Here is an 18,372-nt window from a genome sequence, read left to right on the forward strand (position 1 = left end):
GTGAGATAGTTTTAAATTCGACACCTAATTTTAAAATTAAGTAGATTTTTATCATTATTATAATATCAAATAAGAAAATTAAAGTACTTATAGGCGCAATGAATTAATTACGTAATAGTGTCCTTCCTTAAAAGCAAATGACGAAAAAACTATACGAATTCTAAAACGAATAACAAAACTAGTGTGAGTTGTTTTCTATTATTTATAACATTATTATTTTCTAATATTTACTTGAATCACACTTACACTACTCCGGATTTATAAAAATATTTTTGTATAACTCTATATTACTTGTTGAATATTTACGTTTCGAGGATTTTTGAAAACTTATGATGATTTCAATATGCGTATATAATTAAAATTGTTACGGTTTGCGATGCAAAATTGATTTTCGAAAGAAAAAAACGATATTAACTTTAAAAACTCAACAATTTTAAAAAATAATCCTTTTCTGTAGAATACTTTAACTTTTTTTAATAATTCATTGAGTTAAAGTAGTATGAAATTCAAATAGCGTTTATTTTATTTTGTAGATATGTGAAATATGTGAAAAAATAGACACGCATAAAAAGAATATGGTTCAACATTTGAAAATTCACTCAAATGAAAAAAGACATTAAATGTCGTTTATGTGATATGGGGTTTAATCGAAAGTGTAACTTGAGTAGACATTTAAAAACTCATGAAAAATCGAGAAACTTTTGAATGTGAAGACTTTTTCGAAATGATAATTTAAAGAGACACTTACTGACTCATTTAGTTTCGCATAAGTTTAATTTGTGTAGTGAATTTTTTAAGTCAAAATCTGATTTACTCAATCATATCCGATCCATTCACATGCCGTATTGTTCAAGAAAAAAGAAAGATCATTCCACAAATAACAATAAAAAGATGAAAAAAAATTGTGAAAATGAAATTGGAAGTGTTTAAGAAAGAGACAACGAGAATTAGGAAACTATGAAGTTGTGTTCGAGTCCCACATATGTCAAGCTTTTTGGAAAGTTTTTTCTGCTAATTCATAGAGATAGGAGTATGGATGAATTTTGTAGAAAGTAGTATTTAAATATGGTTCCTTGTCCCGCACTCTGAATAGTTCAGTGAACCAACGGATTCTCCTGCCTTTATGATTTAAAATTAATGTTTAAATGATTTTATAGAAAATATTTATTGATCTAACTTAAAGTAATCATCTTAAAATCTTAACGAGCTAGGAAATAATGTAGCATTTTTATTTCTTTTTAACAAAATTTTATATTTTTTTCAGAAAATATTACAATATATATGTTTTATGAATATATGTTTTTGCAAAAATTTTCTCTTTTACGAAAATATTTTAACTTCTTGTTAAAAATTTGCCAGTTTTATAAAAATATTTCAAACTTTTTAACAAAATTTTCTACCTTTTTAATAAAATATTTATGTTTCTTACAAAAAATTTTCACTTTTAAGAAAATATTTTTACTTTCTGTTAAAAATTTGCCAGTTTTATAAAAATATTTCAAACCTTATGACAAAATTTTCTGTCTTTAAATGAAATATTTATGTTTCTTACAAAAAATTTTCTCTTTTAAGGAAATATTTTATTTTTTTGTTAAAAATTTGCTAACTTTATAAAAATATTTTTAACTTTTTAACAAAATTTTCTATCTTTTAATAAAATATTTATGTTTCTTACGAAAAATTTTCTCTCTTAGGAAAATATTTTTACTTTTTGTTCAAAATTTGCCAGTTTTATAAAAATATTTCAAACTTTTTAACAAAATTTTCTGTCTTTTAATAAAATATTTATGTTTCTTACAACAAATTTTTTCTTTTAAGAAATTATTTTAACTTTTTGCTAAAAGTTTGCTAGTTTTATAAAAGTATTTCTAAATTTTTAATAAAATTTTCTATCTTTTTAGAAAAATATTTATGTTTTTACAAAAAATTTTCTCTTTTAAGAAAATATTTCAAACGTTTTAACAAAATTTTCTATTTTATCAGAAAATATTCATGTTTTTACAAAAAATTTGTATTTTAAGAAAATATATTAACTCTTTGTTAAACATTTTCTATCTTTTAAGAAAATATGTATGTTTTTACAAAAAAAATTTCTCTTTTAAGAAAATATTTTTTACTTTCTGTTAAAAATTTGTCAGTTTTATAAAAATATTTATGTTTTTGCAAATAAAACTTCGAGTTTGTCAGAAAATTCCACATATTTTTCTGAAACTTTTTGTATGAATTATTAAAGAGTGCAATTTTTTCTTGATAATATAAACTTTTTCGCATGTGAAAATGCTCAATAAAGACAAAATATATTTTAATAAAATAAATAACATTTTATTCAAAGTTTCATCCAACCACTTCTGCGAGCATACATCATATGTTTCTTAACAATTTTCTGAGAAATAGTTGTATTCCCACGTTCTATAACAATTATGAAGCACTATGTTATACTTTTTATTTTGCCTGATTGATAAAATGTGGATAAACCCCAACCGTCCCGGACAGACATTATCTTTGTAAAATTATGTGCGAAAATAGATAACATGGCTCTCCCAAGTTCTGTAATCAATATCCGTTAAAGGTTATATACTTTTGAATTTACTCGTATTTTCAAAATAAAGTAAGTTATTTGCATTATTAAAATATTAAATAATAATAAAATGAATATGTTTTGAATATAAGTGAGTTTAAAACGGCAAAAATTCGCATTACATGTTTCTTAGATTTAAAACAATTTTTTTGAAATTTTAAGTAAATATAATATATAATTGATAATATAAATATGTCGTTGCTCATTTTCTAATAGAAAATAAAATTAAAGTTATTAATGTATTTATTTTAATAAAAATATGATTGAATAAACACCGTAGATATATTGATATATATATATATATATATATATATATATATATATTAGTTTTAAATTAGATAATAATTTGTTTCATAAATGATTTATAGAAAACTAATAAAATTTATATTTCTTAAATATCTAAATTAATATGTGTTGGAGTTCTTGCAAAACTAAAAATTAGGTGAAATCAAAGGCATCTGTCCAGTTTTCAACTAACAACCATTCATTGCTAATATCGTATTCATTTTTTCATCATTAGTGTGATTGCGTAATAGATTAATTAAATCATAGATTATAGTTTTGTAAAAATATTTCAAACTTTTTATTAACATTTTCCTGTTTTCAGAAAATATTTTTTATTTTTGTAAAAAATTTCTAACATTTCAGAAAATATTTCTTATTTTTATGAAATTTTTCTATCTTTTAGTAAAATATTTTTGCTTTTTGTAAAAATTTTCTAGTTTTTAAAAGAAAGTTATTTATTTTCTAGTTTATTTCAGAGAATTCTATATATTGTTCTGAAACTTTTTTTGTATTAATTATTAAAGGGGGTACTTTCTTACTGAATAGGATAATAATATGTAATATTGAATAGTTTAATAATAATTACAGTAATTTATATCAACTATACATATATCAAAAAATAACTAAACTTCTAACATTTTAATTATAGATGACACCATGAGAATATATATCATTTGATAACATTTTATTTTATTAAAACCTTAAGTTTTTCCTCTGATCTCTGTACATTCACAGGATACTGGTTAACAAAAACCAAGCCCACTACTTGTCGTCGGACTAAGCGTATGAGGTTTTCGTGGTTTTCCTCTTCTTATAACATGCGTACTCACAAAGTCCACTTCAAAGACATGCATTGTCTCAAGATCTAGGAGTTCCCTTGTCTTCTGGGTTCAAAAATGACAAGACTATATTGATATCCGTAAATCCAGACGAATGATAAAATAAATGATAAAATAAAATCTTATAAAATAATATTCATTGATGTAAAATTAATAAACCTTTAAGTCTAATACTTTTAATATTCACAGTACTAAATAAATGCAATTTTTATTTTTATATTGAATTAATTTATTTTAAAATGCATTCATTAATATTGATTAGGTTAATAATAATTAAAGTCTATTACATCAACTATATGTTAAAAAAAAGCTAATTATAATAGCATTAAGAGGGGCAGAAATAAATATTTAATAACTGTCAAGGGTTAAGTGAAAAATATATCGATGAAACTGTAGGATGATATCGATATCAAATCCTTTTCATTTATACACGTGTTCAGAATACAAAAGTTTAACTTATTAACACATATCTAGCCAAGCATTCGTGGGTCAGTGGTTATGATATCCAACTACTGACCCACGAAGGCTTTTTAATGTCGTGAGTTGGATCCTCAGCCTTAATTATATTTAATAAATAATAATAATAGAACACATTTAAATATTGAAATAGATTTAAAGTTATTTTATTCCCACATAGATGGCACCACTAGAGTAAAGCATGATATCATTCATATGTTATGTAATAAAAGATGACGTCATAACTTCATAATATACAATATCTCCCCAAATAACAAAGTTTCTAAGTGTTGCCATCCTTGAAAACTAATATTAAAAATAATAAGTGTTGCCACCCTCAAAAAACTAATATTAAGAATAATAAGTGCTGCCACCCTCAAAAAACTAATAAATTAAATAATAAACAGAAACCGAAACTAAAATCGAAACTACAGGCAGGCAGAAATAAGTATACGAGCAGAAATAAGCAACTTCCGGTTTATAGGAGGTCAGAAATAAGCAACTTCCGGTTTATGGGCGGGCAGAAATAAGCCACTTCCGGTTGGGGCAGAAATAAGCTCCGGTTGACTTTCCATTATGACGTCAGGAATGGGGACCCCCTGCTGTTTACGCTGTAGCGCTGCCTATACTACTCTTCGAACATATAATTTGGTATCCTTTCGCATTTGTGGCCGCCAATAGCGCTGCTGCAAATTGTGAAGGGTTTTCTTGGAATCCATATGTCAGACATCATCATGGCAAGCAATCAATGTTCTGTCTTTCATGGATTTCGGTATTACAACAACAGATTTCAATCCATTGTCTTTAAGTCTTACAAAAGTATTGTTCTCAATCTTGCAATTGGATATAATTGACAAAGTCTCTTTATTGTGGTTATCTTCTTTGAGTAGGCGAAAAATGTACTGACAAAAGTCATCTCTGTTCTGTTTTTCACAAATCTGAGATTCACGGCTTGCAGTAACAGTTACGCAAATAGCTGGTTTTGGATAACGTGAGAGATGATCGGCAATAACATTTTCTTTTCCAGGTCGATGAATAGTTGTAAAGTCAAATAGTGCAAAATCCACCAAATATCGAGCGAATTTCCGATTGAGAGATGATTTCGTAACAACATATGCAGTCGTATAGTCGTCTGTTATCAACTGAAATTTGTGACCAATAAGATATAGGAGGAATTTTTCAGTAAGTGCCCAGTGTACAGCAGCACACTCCTGCTCGTTGCTGTGGTAGCGTGTTTCAGCATCTTTTAAAGTCCGTGATGCATATTCAATGATACATCGTTTTCCATTTTGCTCTTGAGATAAACATGCACCTAGTCCAGAATAAGATGAATCAGTTTCTACAAAGGCTGGTAGTCCTTGTTTGAAGTACGCAAGAATAGGAGCGGTAGTGATCCTGGTTTTCAAAGTCTCGAATGTTCGAAGTTGGTCATCAGTTAAAGTGATTGTCGCATTACTTGTCTTCTTTTCTAATCCTTTAAGAATATTTGTGAGCGGTTTTGCAACAACAGCATAATTTCGAATGCTCTTTCTAAACTGATTGGCAAATCCTAGGAAACTGCGGACTTCATGAATTGTTCTTAGAGTAGAGCAGAGGTCGCCAAAATGGTCTATATAGACCCTCAGGGGTCTATTTAACAGAAGCGGGGGTCGATCTGAGCCAGGGGTCGAATGGGGATCGATCCGAATCGTAAGGGTCGAAGAAAAAACAGTTCATAATATGCAAATCGCACATACCTTATTGAGTATGTGAAATTTGTGAATTTTTTTATGATTGACTTAATATCAGTTTTTTTATAGAACATAAATTAATAAACGTATATTTATTCGGGTGAAACAAGTATTTACGTACCAGCGGTCAGTGGCACGAACTCTGCACTTCTGGTTTATAAGTCATATGCATATGTGCGCTTGTCCAAATGTCACTTGCGACGAGCATTGACGTTACGAAAGCACATATCATACGCAGTTTCAGCTATCTTTGCAAACTGTGAACAGTGTTGAATATTTGCAGTGTCAATATGAAAACTTTTATAGTTTTGGATAGTTAGCTATTGTTTCGATAAAGCCATTCGTTCAATTTAGTATCAACTTTAATTATCAATAAATGTAAAAAAGAAGGTAGGCATTAATAATATGGATTTTTACAGCCCGCGACAAAATTAGCACACTTTGTATTTTTTTACGAAAATTACAAAATTTTTGAAAATGTTATTATTTTAATCTGATGTGTGTCTTTAACTGCTCTTAATAACAATTTTGTATGAAATAAGTTTAGTTTAATTTCCAGTTAGTAGTAAACAGCAATACAACAACTATACAGAGCAATACAACAATAAAGCTGCAATAAAAAGATTTAACAATTATCGAAGCTCAAACAATACTGTTAGGCTTCCAAGTAAAATTAAATTTATTTAGATCTTCATCGCTACGTAAGAATTATCAGTATTTTTCAAATCTGCGACAATTAGAAATAAAAGAAGAAGCCTTGGAAATGTATACAGGTCATCTTCAAAAATTGAGCGACGGTTTTAAACTGCGCTTTGTTGACTTGGAAAACATTGACATCCCTGATTCGATTATTGTTCCATTTTCTGTTTAAATTGAAAACGTGCACATCAACCTGCAAGATGAGCTTGCTGAATTATTATCGGATCTTGAAGCTTTTTAAGACGCTTTTTAAAAATTTAACAATAAGCAAATTTTGGACAAATATAAATATAATGCAAAAATATGTAAAACTTTACAAAATAACTCAGCCATTTATGCTAGCATTTCCAAGTTCTTTATGGTTGAAGCCGGTTTCAGTGACATAAATTCAATCTTAACTAAGTAACTTAACTTAGTAAGTAACAGAAATAAATTAAATGTGGAGTTTCAAGGGGATTTAAGATTAAAATTGACCAATTTTGAACCCAATATAGCGAACCTTGCAGAAAAACACCAGGAACAACCATCTCATTAATTAAGAAGCAGTAAATCTGTAGTTACTTTACTTATTATTCTACTTAATTATTTATTATTTAATAAATATTAAGGTATTTAAATTTCAACATTATATTTTTCATAAAACTATCGTTACACAATGTACTATTACTTTAATAAATGTTTAAAATTATAAAGTAAATGTACAAGCACAGTATCCAATAGAGTTTTATTTTAATTAACAGAAAATTACTTTTACGGGGGTCGATGGAGACTTCGAAAAATTATATAGGGGTCGATGATCCAAAAAGTTTGGCGACCCCTGGAGTAGAGTAACGTTCAACTGCTGCTGTCCGTTCTGGATCAGGGCGTTCGCTATCTTGGGAAAGAATTCGACCAAAAAGAGAAATTTCTGATACAGCAAATTGTGACTTTCCTGGATTTTGCTTGAATCCGGCTTTACGAGTAGCTTGAAAAATATTGTAAATAACTTTAAGGTGGTAATCAAAATTATAGTGTGAAGTTGAAATGTCATCAATATATGTATTTACATTATGTTCAGCAAGGTGGTCGTAAGCACATTTTATTGCTCTTGTCATCGTAGATGGGCCGTTAGTGACACCAAATGGCATTTGAAGAAATTCATAATGTCCGTCAGCTGTTACAAAACCAGTTTTGTGGACGTCAGATTCTCTGATGCGAATGGTATTGAATGCGGATTTTACATCCATTTCAGAATTAAAGCGTTTTCCTACTGTTCGTTTAATCATATCTATCTTCCATCTGGTCGTAACGCTGTGTACCCCTAATGAAAAAAGTTAATGCATTTTTTACTATAAAAAATTTGCACAAAAGGTAAAAATCACAACTGGCTGTTGACACCACTAATTATTAATTGTTAACTCTGCAAAAAATAGCCATCAGAAAAATGCGTACGCGTAAATTTTCATGGCTAGCTTTGTTTTTAAATAAAATTTTTTGAAATTTTCGTAATTCGCATAAGAACGCGTACCCCCGCTAAACTGCTCCGTACCCCTGGGGGTACGCGTACCACACTTTGGGAAACACTGGTGTAGCCAATCAAATCCCAAAATGAGCGAAAATGGAAGTTCGGAACAAATTCCAACCTTGGTCATTAGATTATCAATGTTTCCAACCTTGATGTTTAAAGAAATCCATCCAATAGGGTTTATTAAAATGTCGACGACTTGAAAATGTCCATCAGTCTATGGGTGAATAACAGCATTAATAGGAACGCAAGAATATTGAATGACGGTAATGTCTGCACAAGGATCACAGAGGGCTTGAATTTCTGTATTATTGTCAATCGTAACAGGTATTAAGGCACGCTTATTTGTTTGAGTTTTAATACAGTTTATAGAATGATCATTTTCATTTGCAGGCTCAGATCTTGTGGGTGGAATGTTGCGATTTGTGTTGCGACGTAAATTTGGATAATTTGGACTGGTGGAGCTACGTGGTTCATTATTACTGGAACTAAGTGAGTGTCTAGTCAACGGGAGCTGAGTTCTCGGTTTGATGTTGGATTCTTGAACGGATCGTGAAGAATTTCGTGATTGAGTTGTTGGTAAATTTCGTTGAGGAGGAGATAAACTGCACATAAAAGAAGCATGACATTTTTCTCCGCATCACCAGCAAGTAATATCCTGAAAATCGTCAGTAGCAGGGTTATATTTACGTCTTTGTTCAACGTGCGAAATGAAATTTTTTGACTGATTTTTCGGTACTGAAAATAAATTGTTAGCTGATTGGCGTGACATATTTTCTTGTTTGAAACTTCGAATTGCATCAAGTGCGGCAGCTCTGTCAATTAATTCTTCGACAGTAATCGAATTCTGAGTAACTAAGACAATCTGCCATTTTCTTTCTGTAATATCACCAATTATCATAGAAATGCGATCAGCTTGTGGTATAGTAAATAAATGGAGCTTTTTCAAGAAGAGCATCCTTAGCATAAATATAATCAACTAAACTTTCATTAATTTTTAATTTTCGAGCACTCTGATGAGCTAAAAATTCTTGCATTGTAATACGCATTTTAAATCTGGAAGCGAGGGCAGTTTTCCATGCAGTCCATTCATTATAAACTTTACCTTGTGTCATTTGCCAATTTTTTGCAGATCCAGCGAGGCGAGAAATAGCATTAGTTAGCTTAAAATCATCTGACCAATTAGCTAGTGTCGCAATTCTATCTACTTCTTTTATCCATTCATAAGCATTGTCAATAGCATCTCCTTTAAATATTGAAATAGAATTTGCGGTATCATTAGTGGATGTAATTTGAATGATATTTGGTTGACTTACTTGTCTGTCCAGTAATTGTTTTTGAGTCTCCATAAATGTTACGAGAATTGCTGCAATATTAGAATCACTTAGCGAGAGAGGAGGTGAAGGGGGGAGTTGACGATTATGTTAACTGCTTAAAAATTCCTCTTGTTTCTGAAGTAATTCAATTTTAGTCAATAATTCTGAGTTATCGAAGCAATTTTCTTCGGAATATTGTATGTTGTCATCATTTGGCGATTGCGTGCTAAGAGTTAAAAGTTCATCTAAAGTTCCATCACCTGTTCTTTTTATATTATCATTAACTATACGCGATATTAAGTCATTTTTATTTCCATTGGGCGAAAGATTTCTTAAACGCAAGTTTGATTTTAACTGGGCGACAGTTAAATGAGTCAGTCGTTCACATTCAAGGCATTTAAAACAGTATTCACGTCTGTTGACATCTTGGCGAGAAAAGTGCAGCGAATCTGTTTTGGCGACGTCTGTTTGGCGAGAAGAAATCAGTATGTAATGGAATCCAATTTTCAAATTTTCTTCGGTTAAATATTATTTTTTGTCAAAATAGGTTTACCTGGAAGAGTAGTAGCCAATGATGAATACTTTTTTGCCTCGTTGGCAGTCAAAATTCCATGAAAAGAATTTAAAATGTAGCGATAAAAGAAGTTCGATGTAGAAGTAGACAATGTTGAAAAAAGAAGTTGTTGAAAGGTTCTTTTTTAAAAAGACGGCTGCGCCATATAAGATAAAGTTGAAAGACAAAGAATTTAGATAATATGAAATATAATAAAGAAGTGAAAAGATATTTTACAAAAGTATTTAATAAAAAATAATAAACAGCGACATATATGTCAAAGCGATGCGTTCTATTTTTTCGTATGTGAATGTTGCCACCTTTTTTTATAAAAGTTAAACTATTCTCTGCCGTAATAAAATTAAACTTATGCGAACCTTACATACATACATATACATATATATATATATATATATATATATATATATATATATATATATATATATATATATATATATATATATATATATATATATATATATATATATATATATATATATATATATATATATATATATATATATATATATATATATATATATATATATATATTTATATGGCTTAATTTAAATGAAACCGAGCAATAGCCGTTGCTGTTATGTCACATATTTTCATAAAATGTTTTTGCTAAAAAAGCGGTCTTGATAAAATAACGACTTTGACCTTGCCTTAAAAGGACATTTTTTTGTAATAATTGGAGATGCCTTCATTGTAGGAAAAGACTGCAAGATAAAGACGAAAGCTGTAACAGATTCAGCGTTATCCAGGGTGCACCACGAGGAGGCCTGTTACTCTAAACCCCAACGACTATTATTTTCTGGAATGCTGGTGGCCTGACTCAGGACAAATTCCTTGAACTGGCGGGCATCTATGGAACTGCTCTGCCCTCCAGGAGGCCCGTAATTCTTTTAGTTTCAAGACGCTCTCCGCCCCTGGAGATATTTCTTTGTTATATTGGACTGCAAGACTTTCATGCTCGAGAGAGCAAATGATGGATGTAATTAAAAAAAATATAAATAAAATATCGATAAAAATAGTTTTTTCCAGAAGTTTCGGAGCAAAACTACAACTAGAGGGCCATTTTGAAATTTGATTCATTTTACGAAAATAGCGAAATTATAGACGGTGACTCGTCATGTTATTGAAATAGTTTTTTCTGGCAAATTTTAAGAAATTTTTCCTTTGAAGTAACCCTTATCACCACCTCATTTTCCCCCGGGCATAAATATCATACTTTTAAACATAAGAAAAAAACATTAGGAGGATTTTTTTTGTTTTTTATCATTAAAAAAATAAAAAGTTTATAGCGGAAATAATTAATTTTTTTTACAGCACTAAAGTTCAGATTTCAAATTTTTCTTCTCGTAATGTTAATTATCATATTTTTCAATATTTAAAAAAAAATCAAATTTTTTTTTTTTTTTTTGATTGGTAAAAGTATAAAAGGTGATTTTTACCCAAAATAAATTTTTTTTATAGCACTGGGAGGCTCCACCCCTGTTCGCTCCGCTCTTCTACCTCCGTGGTAGCTCCTTTTTTATTGCTTTTTTCCTGAATTGAGGTCTAAACCTACGTTTTGGGACTACAAAAATTTTTTGAATTATCTTGGCTAAAACCCACCTTTTTTTAAAAGAGAAAAAAACAAAAAATATCCTCTTAATTTTTTTTTTATGTTAAAAGTACAATGTTTAAAATTTTGAGAAAAAGAGTGAGATAAAAAAACTTAGTTTTTGCACTGTAAAAACGTCTTCAATTATTTTCACTGAAACCACTTTTTTTATTGTACGGACCAAAACCAAAATACACCTTGATTTTTTTTTTTTTTTGGATTGAAAAACATCACTTATAGCGTTATGGAAAAAAAAATAAGGTTTTGTTTTTGTGATGTAAAAAAAATCTTGAATTATTTTTGCTAAAAACCACTTTTTATTTCTTTAATGACAAAAAAACTTCCTCTTTATTTTTTTATGTTGAAAAGTTGCTAATTCTCAGTAAAACATTCTTCAAATATGTCAACAAAAAAAAACAAAAAAAAGAATAATTTCAATAAAACTTTTTAAAAACTTGTATAAATATTTTCAGCATTTTAATAGCTTAATTGCATAGTGTTAAAATGTTTCTTTCTAATGAAACCAAAACTTGAATATTGGCCCATAAATAAAATAATACATACATATGAGCCATCATCTTTAGTTCGCCATTTTCTTAAGTTGAATCAAAATTTCACCCCTAAGCATAGTTTTGTCCAAAAAAATTCTGAAAATATTATTTAAGTAGTTTTTTTATGAAAGCAGGGCCTGATTATCGCCTAGGCCTAATAGGCATGGGCCTAGGGCCCACACTTTTTTGGGGTGGGGCCTCAAAAATTAGTAAAAAGTCCACAATATTACTCTTAAAAGAAAAAAATACTGAAAGAAACATTTTATCTCAAAAAAGGTATTTTTATATCAAATTTCTTTATATTGTGATGAACCAAACTCGTGTAAACATTGCACTAATCGAATTCGAAAGTATAGCTGAATTTTAATTGGTGCAATTTTTACTCCAACGACTTGCAATGCAAAAACAACGAGAATGCATATTCGCAAAGTGTCTTATAAATGATTAGTGTCAACAAGAACTAATAGCTTATTTTAACAAATTTGTAAAGCTGTAGATGGAAGGCTACAATCTTTAAAATAATTCAGTTATCCGTGACTTTTAGCAAAAATCACTGATTTTAATTGTTTGTGGTCACCAAACTATTTTTGTTTTCATACAACATTGTTTTGTTGTTTTATATTTTGCTTTTAATATTTAGATGCGTAAACTTTATCTTAGAAAAATAATCTTCAATTGTCTGCTTTCAAAATTTTTAAAATGTTTCTCTTGAATCATGCAGTTTAATAGATTCTTTTTATTGTTAGGACTACTCTTCAAAAATTTAATCTCAAAATATTTCGTTAGGGACCCGGAAAATTTTGTGAGCCTTGGGCCTGAATTTGTCTTGATCGGTCCCTGTATGAAAGAACTTCTCTACAAAAAATTTTCATGAAAATCTGTGACTTGATACATGACAGTAACGAGATTTTTTTAAATTTTGGTCGATTTAACTTAGAATGGACCACACACGCACACACATATCGTTTATTCAATGCTTAAATAAGATTTATTTCATAAAATGTAAGTTACCTTCTTACCCTTATCTAATTCCTTCTACCCTTACCCTAATTACCTTCTTACCCTTAAAATTACCTTCTTTTTACAGCATTTTATTGTTTATTTACAAGTCAGCCTTTCATTTTTTTTATTTTATTTCACACGACCTTAAAAAATCTTTTTTTTAGTTTTAGAAAAGGTTTTATTGGTTTCGGCTTTAGACTTAAACTATGTTTCGAATATCACGCTTAATTGCTGTTTCGTAAACAAGAAACACTCTATATGTAACCGTACTTTGATGTTTGTAGATACAATTAGTGTTCTAAATCAAAACTGGATTGAAATTTTTAGAAGGATACAGAAAAGCAAATAATTATTTCGATTGATGAGGGGGCACATAAGGTTGCTGAACTTACCCAATAGATGGAAAAACATGGGGGTCATCCAAGGAGAAATGCATGACCTTCATTTAATGGATCAAAAAACACGAAATAAGACTTCCGCATAGCTATCTTTAATGGACGGGGAAAAAAGTTCTCGATATTTCGCTTCTCACTATTAGAAGTTTATGTTTTGAGTTATGCAATCGTGTTTGTTTGTTTCCAGTTGAATTAGATATTTAAATAGTAAACAATCGTAATTCATTTGTTTTTTTATCTGGGAAATGTTTACCTTAAATAAAAGCTTATTTCAATTTTTTCATAAAATTAACATTTTTTAAATTTTAATATTTTTAAAATTTAAAAATATTGATAAAATTTCAAATGTAGTAATCAAATTAATAAATTAGAATATGGAAACGCTGTTGTTTAAAAAGTATGAAGATTTTTTTCATCTTTAAAAAAGGCATTTTTAAACTTTTCCTTTTTGTTACACAGTTGCTGTTTTTAGAAGATATAATTACTTAAGTTTTATATTATGGCTTCGTATCTAATAACATATAATAATTTAATAAAATATTTTAGAATACATTCTATTAAAAGACATAAAAGAATTGTACACTATTTTATAATTAATTAGTAGTAAAACCAAATATTTCATTCCTAATGAAATATGTTCTTACATTTCAATTAATCGTAACCACGAAATATTACTTGTGTTAATTCTTTTCTTTGCAGGTACAAACCAGAAAACCGAATCCTTTGGAATTCGAAATATAGTTTCTGGAAACAGTAAATTTCTTGAATGCCATGCTAAAAAAACTTTTGAAGCCGAGAAATAGTGTCTCTAAAATTATTACACAATGTTAAAAAATTTATTAAAATTTAAAAGTATTAAATTGCTTATAAACTACACTAAATAGTAACTAACCACACTTTTAAATTAGTAAATGTATTTAATTTCTGTTACACTCATATGGTTGCATACAAATTGTAAGAAATTTTAAAAGAAATCCTCATTCATTTGCGATATAGTACACTAAATAGAAAAAAAAATGCACTAGCACACTAGTAAATGCACCAGTAAAAAAATACACTAAAAAATCCTCATTCTTTTGCTACACAATGCACTAAAACTACACTAAATAGTAACTAACTGCACTTTTAAATTAGTATTTGTATTTAATTTCTGTTACATTTATATGGTTGCATTCTAATAGCAAGACATTTTCAAAAAATCCTCATTCATTTGCTTAGAAACCATACTAAATAGTAACTAACCACACTTTTAAATTAGTAATTTTATTTAATTTCTGTTACATTTATATGGTTGCATTTTAATTAAGAAGTAAAAAAAATAAAAAATTCCTCAAGTAATTTTTACGATACATAAAAACTGAAATTTCAACATATTTTTTTTTTTTCTAAAAAATTTTTTTTCGTTCAACAGAAATTTTACACTTTTTTTTTTAAAGTTACAATCCTGAAATTATTTTGTTCAGTAACATATAAATTATCTTAAAAATATTTGGAATCTTATTGGAGTACACTTGCCCCTATCCTTCCCCCCCATGCATTAACCTAATGGAAATATAACACTGACCAGATATTAAGAAATATAAAATATTTGGGTTCAATCTGCGCTAGATTATCCTTGAACTTGGCAAGACCGGAAAGTCAAGGTTAGTTTTCCTTAGCTTATTTTTTTCTTCTGAGATGGAAATGATTAAAAAAAAAAATTCCATTACGTAACTTCAAAATGATGCTTTTTATTATTTTTTTTATAGGATTCTTACAAGAAAAATATCATATGCAGTAAATTTGTGTTTTATTAAGTTTAATTTTTATATTTGTTTACGTACCAAGAATACCTAGAATTTTGCATCTTGTGTTCCAAAATTTTCAAATTATTGAGTCATTTTGATATACTAGTTTTTAAGACGAAATGAAAACTTCAAAATCATCAAATTTTTCAAAAAAATATTTCAAAATCATTAATTAAAAATGTATCAAAATATCCAATTTCAATTTTAAAAAAATTTCTGAAAATTAAAGATAAAATTTATGCTTGCCGTTTGACATTGGTATTTTTATCAATAAAATAGATTTTAATGATATTGATGATTAAACAGTCAAACCCAGCTATAGTGAACACGGTTTATAGTGAACTCCCGGATATAGTGAACACGGTTTATAGTGAGCTCTCGGACGTAGTGAACGAAATATCCGGTTCCGTGCCTTGATATACACGTATAATGTTATTTTTTGTGGATATAGTGAACCAAAAAAGTGAGGAAGTTGGATATAATGAACTTTTTTCTGCCTATTCGACTGATTTTTTTCTTCATTTTTTTGCAATAATTTTGAAATTTCTACTTCAAAATAAATACATATACCGATTTTTAAGACCATCTATAGAGGGGAATGTAGCAATAAGCATTTTTTCTTGTTTGCTTCTTTTATCTAACTTTCCCATCCCTAAATAAACCAAGCAGATATTTCTAATTTAGGCAGATGATGCACCTGTAAGGTGTCAGTGGGATCAATATGCATTTTCTGTCAGAGGGAATGAGTAATTATTCATTATTGATCAAAGGGTTGGACACTGATCTATGTTGATAAGACCCATATTTCATCTCTTTTTTGCTCTCAGCTCAATTAAAAAAAGGGCTGCAGACAAGTGTCTCAAATTTAACTATGGGGAGCAGTAAACGTAAAGCGTTCTCCACTGATGATAAAATGGGCATAATCAGAAAAATTGAAAATGGATGTAATCAAGCTGATATTTGCAGAGAATATAAACTATCCAAATCTACAGTTTGTAATATATGGAAAAATAGGCAATTAACAATTTCTGCTCATGAAAAAAATTTAGGTGGCAGAAAAAAGTTGAGAAAAGCAGATCACAAGGATGTTGAAGAAGCATTACTGAAGTGGTTCAGCATTCGAAAGGGCACAATCTTGCAGTATCCGGACAAATGTTGACGAATTTGCTAAGCCATTTTGTGAGACTACTGTTATGTTATCTGATGTTGAGGATTGCTCATCAGCTAAAGAATACTAATTTTTTTTTTTGTAAGCAAGATGAAGAGTAATGAAAAATAACACATTTTTTGCTTCTACATAATATTTTTCAGTCATTTATTTGAATAATGTGTAATAAAAGGGAGGAGTTTGGGAATCATTAGTTAAATTGCCCGTGTAACGGATATAGTGAACTCCCGGATATAGTGAACCGAAATTTCGGTCCCTTGAAAGTTCACTATAGCGGGGTTTGACTGTATATATAATATCTTTCAAACTTCTTCAAGGGACCGAAATTTTGGTTCACTATAACCGGGGGTTCACTTTATCCGTTATGCACGCAATTTAACTAATGGTTCCCAAACTCCTCCCTTTTATTACACATTATTTAAATAAAATACTGAAAAATATTATGTAGTAGCGAAAAATGTGTTATTTTTCATTACTCTTCATCTTGCTTACAAAAAAAAAAATTAGTATTCTTTAGCTGATGAGCAATCCTCAACATCAGATATGGAAACATTTCCTGACTATCAGATAATTTTTCCTGAATTTCTGTTATTCCGCTTTTTAAACCTGCCTAACCTGCCATTCGAGCACATAAAAGTAGCCTCATAAAATCGCTTAGCAAATTCATCGACATTTGTCCAGATACTGGAAGATTGCGGCTTCTTTGAATGCTATAAGCACTTCAGTAGTGCTTCTTCAACATCCTTGTGATCTGCATTTCTCAACTTTTTTCTGCCATCTAAATTTTTTTCATGCGTAGAAATAATTAATTGCCTATTTTTCCATATACTACAAACTGCAGCTTTGGATAATTTATATTCCCTGCAAATATCAGCTTGATTGCATTCATTTAAAATTTTTCTGATTATGCCCATTTTATCATCAATGGAGAACGTTTTACGTTAAACGCTCGCCATAGTTAAATTTGAGACACTTGCTTGCAGGCTTTTTTTAACTGAACTGAGAGCAAAAAGAAGTTGAAATGAGGGTCGTATCAACACATATTAGAGTCCAACCCTTTCACCAATAATGAATAATTTACTCATTCCCTCTGACAGAAAATGCATATTAATCCCACTGACACCTTACAGGTGCATTATCTGCCTGTGTTGAAAATATCTGCTTGGTTTGTTTAGGGATGGGAAAGTGAGATAAAAGAAGCTTATCGCTAAATTCCCCTCTATAGATGGTTTTAAAAATCGGGATATGTATTTATTTTAAAGTAAAAATTTCAAAATTATTACAAAAAAATGAAGAAAAAAAATCAGTCGAAGACAGAAAAAAGTTCATTATATCCAACTTCCTCACTTTTTCGGTTCACTATATCCACAAAAAATAACATTATACGTATATAGCAAAGCACGGGATCGAACATTTCGTTCACTATATCCGGGAGTTCACTATAAACCATGCTCACTATAGCGGGGTTTGACTGCATTATATGAAGAATAATGTATATCATTAAATTTTTTTAATACTAGAGATCTTCATTTATCAACCTCAAGTTTTTAATATTAAACCTTCGGCAGTAATTGCTTCTTTTGTTAAGCTATAAAGGAAAGTTTCAAGTGCATAATTCTTCTGTAATTTTAATAGATTGAATTAAATCATCTTGAAATAACACTTATCCAAATTCTACAGATAGTAAAAATTATTTATGAGAACTCATATTTTTAGAAGATAGTTGTCTAGGGTGCTTGAATTTTTAAAGCTATAAAACTGCAAATTTATATAATTACTCAGCTGGAATTCAAATTACTTTTATTTAAAGCTAAAATTTCATTTTTTTTTAGAAAACAACAAAATTATTTTAAATATTGTTTCCGTCTACCTGTTGAAACTTGTAATTATTGGAACCTAA

General features: G+C 29.1%; 2 long non-coding RNA genes across 2 annotated transcripts in view; one reads left to right on the forward strand and one right to left on the reverse strand.

Annotated features, from left to right (window-relative positions):
• LOC139427236 (uncharacterized) overlaps positions 1–10,997 on the forward strand; it is a 42,884-nt gene extending 31,887 nt beyond the window's left edge. Inside the window, exon 2 of the long non-coding RNA XR_011638377.2 lies at positions 10,676–10,997. This is a non-coding gene — a long non-coding RNA (uncharacterized LOC139427236). The remainder of the gene's footprint in view (positions 1–10,675) is intronic.
• The window catches only part of LOC122271975 (uncharacterized), a 69,465-nt gene extending 55,848 nt beyond the window's left edge, over positions 1–13,617 (reverse strand). Inside the window, exon 1 of the long non-coding RNA XR_011638376.2 lies at positions 13,515–13,617. This is a non-coding gene — a long non-coding RNA (uncharacterized LOC122271975). The remainder of the gene's footprint in view (positions 1–13,514) is intronic.
• Positions 13,618–18,372: the final 4,755 nt, after the last annotated feature.

Source organism: Parasteatoda tepidariorum, chromosome 12, assembly GCF_982258835.1.
Source record: "Parasteatoda tepidariorum strain Cologne lab strain chromosome 12, Ptep-v5.0, whole genome shotgun sequence".
NCBI classification, from domain to species: domain Eukaryota; kingdom Metazoa; phylum Arthropoda; class Arachnida; order Araneae; family Theridiidae; genus Parasteatoda; species Parasteatoda tepidariorum.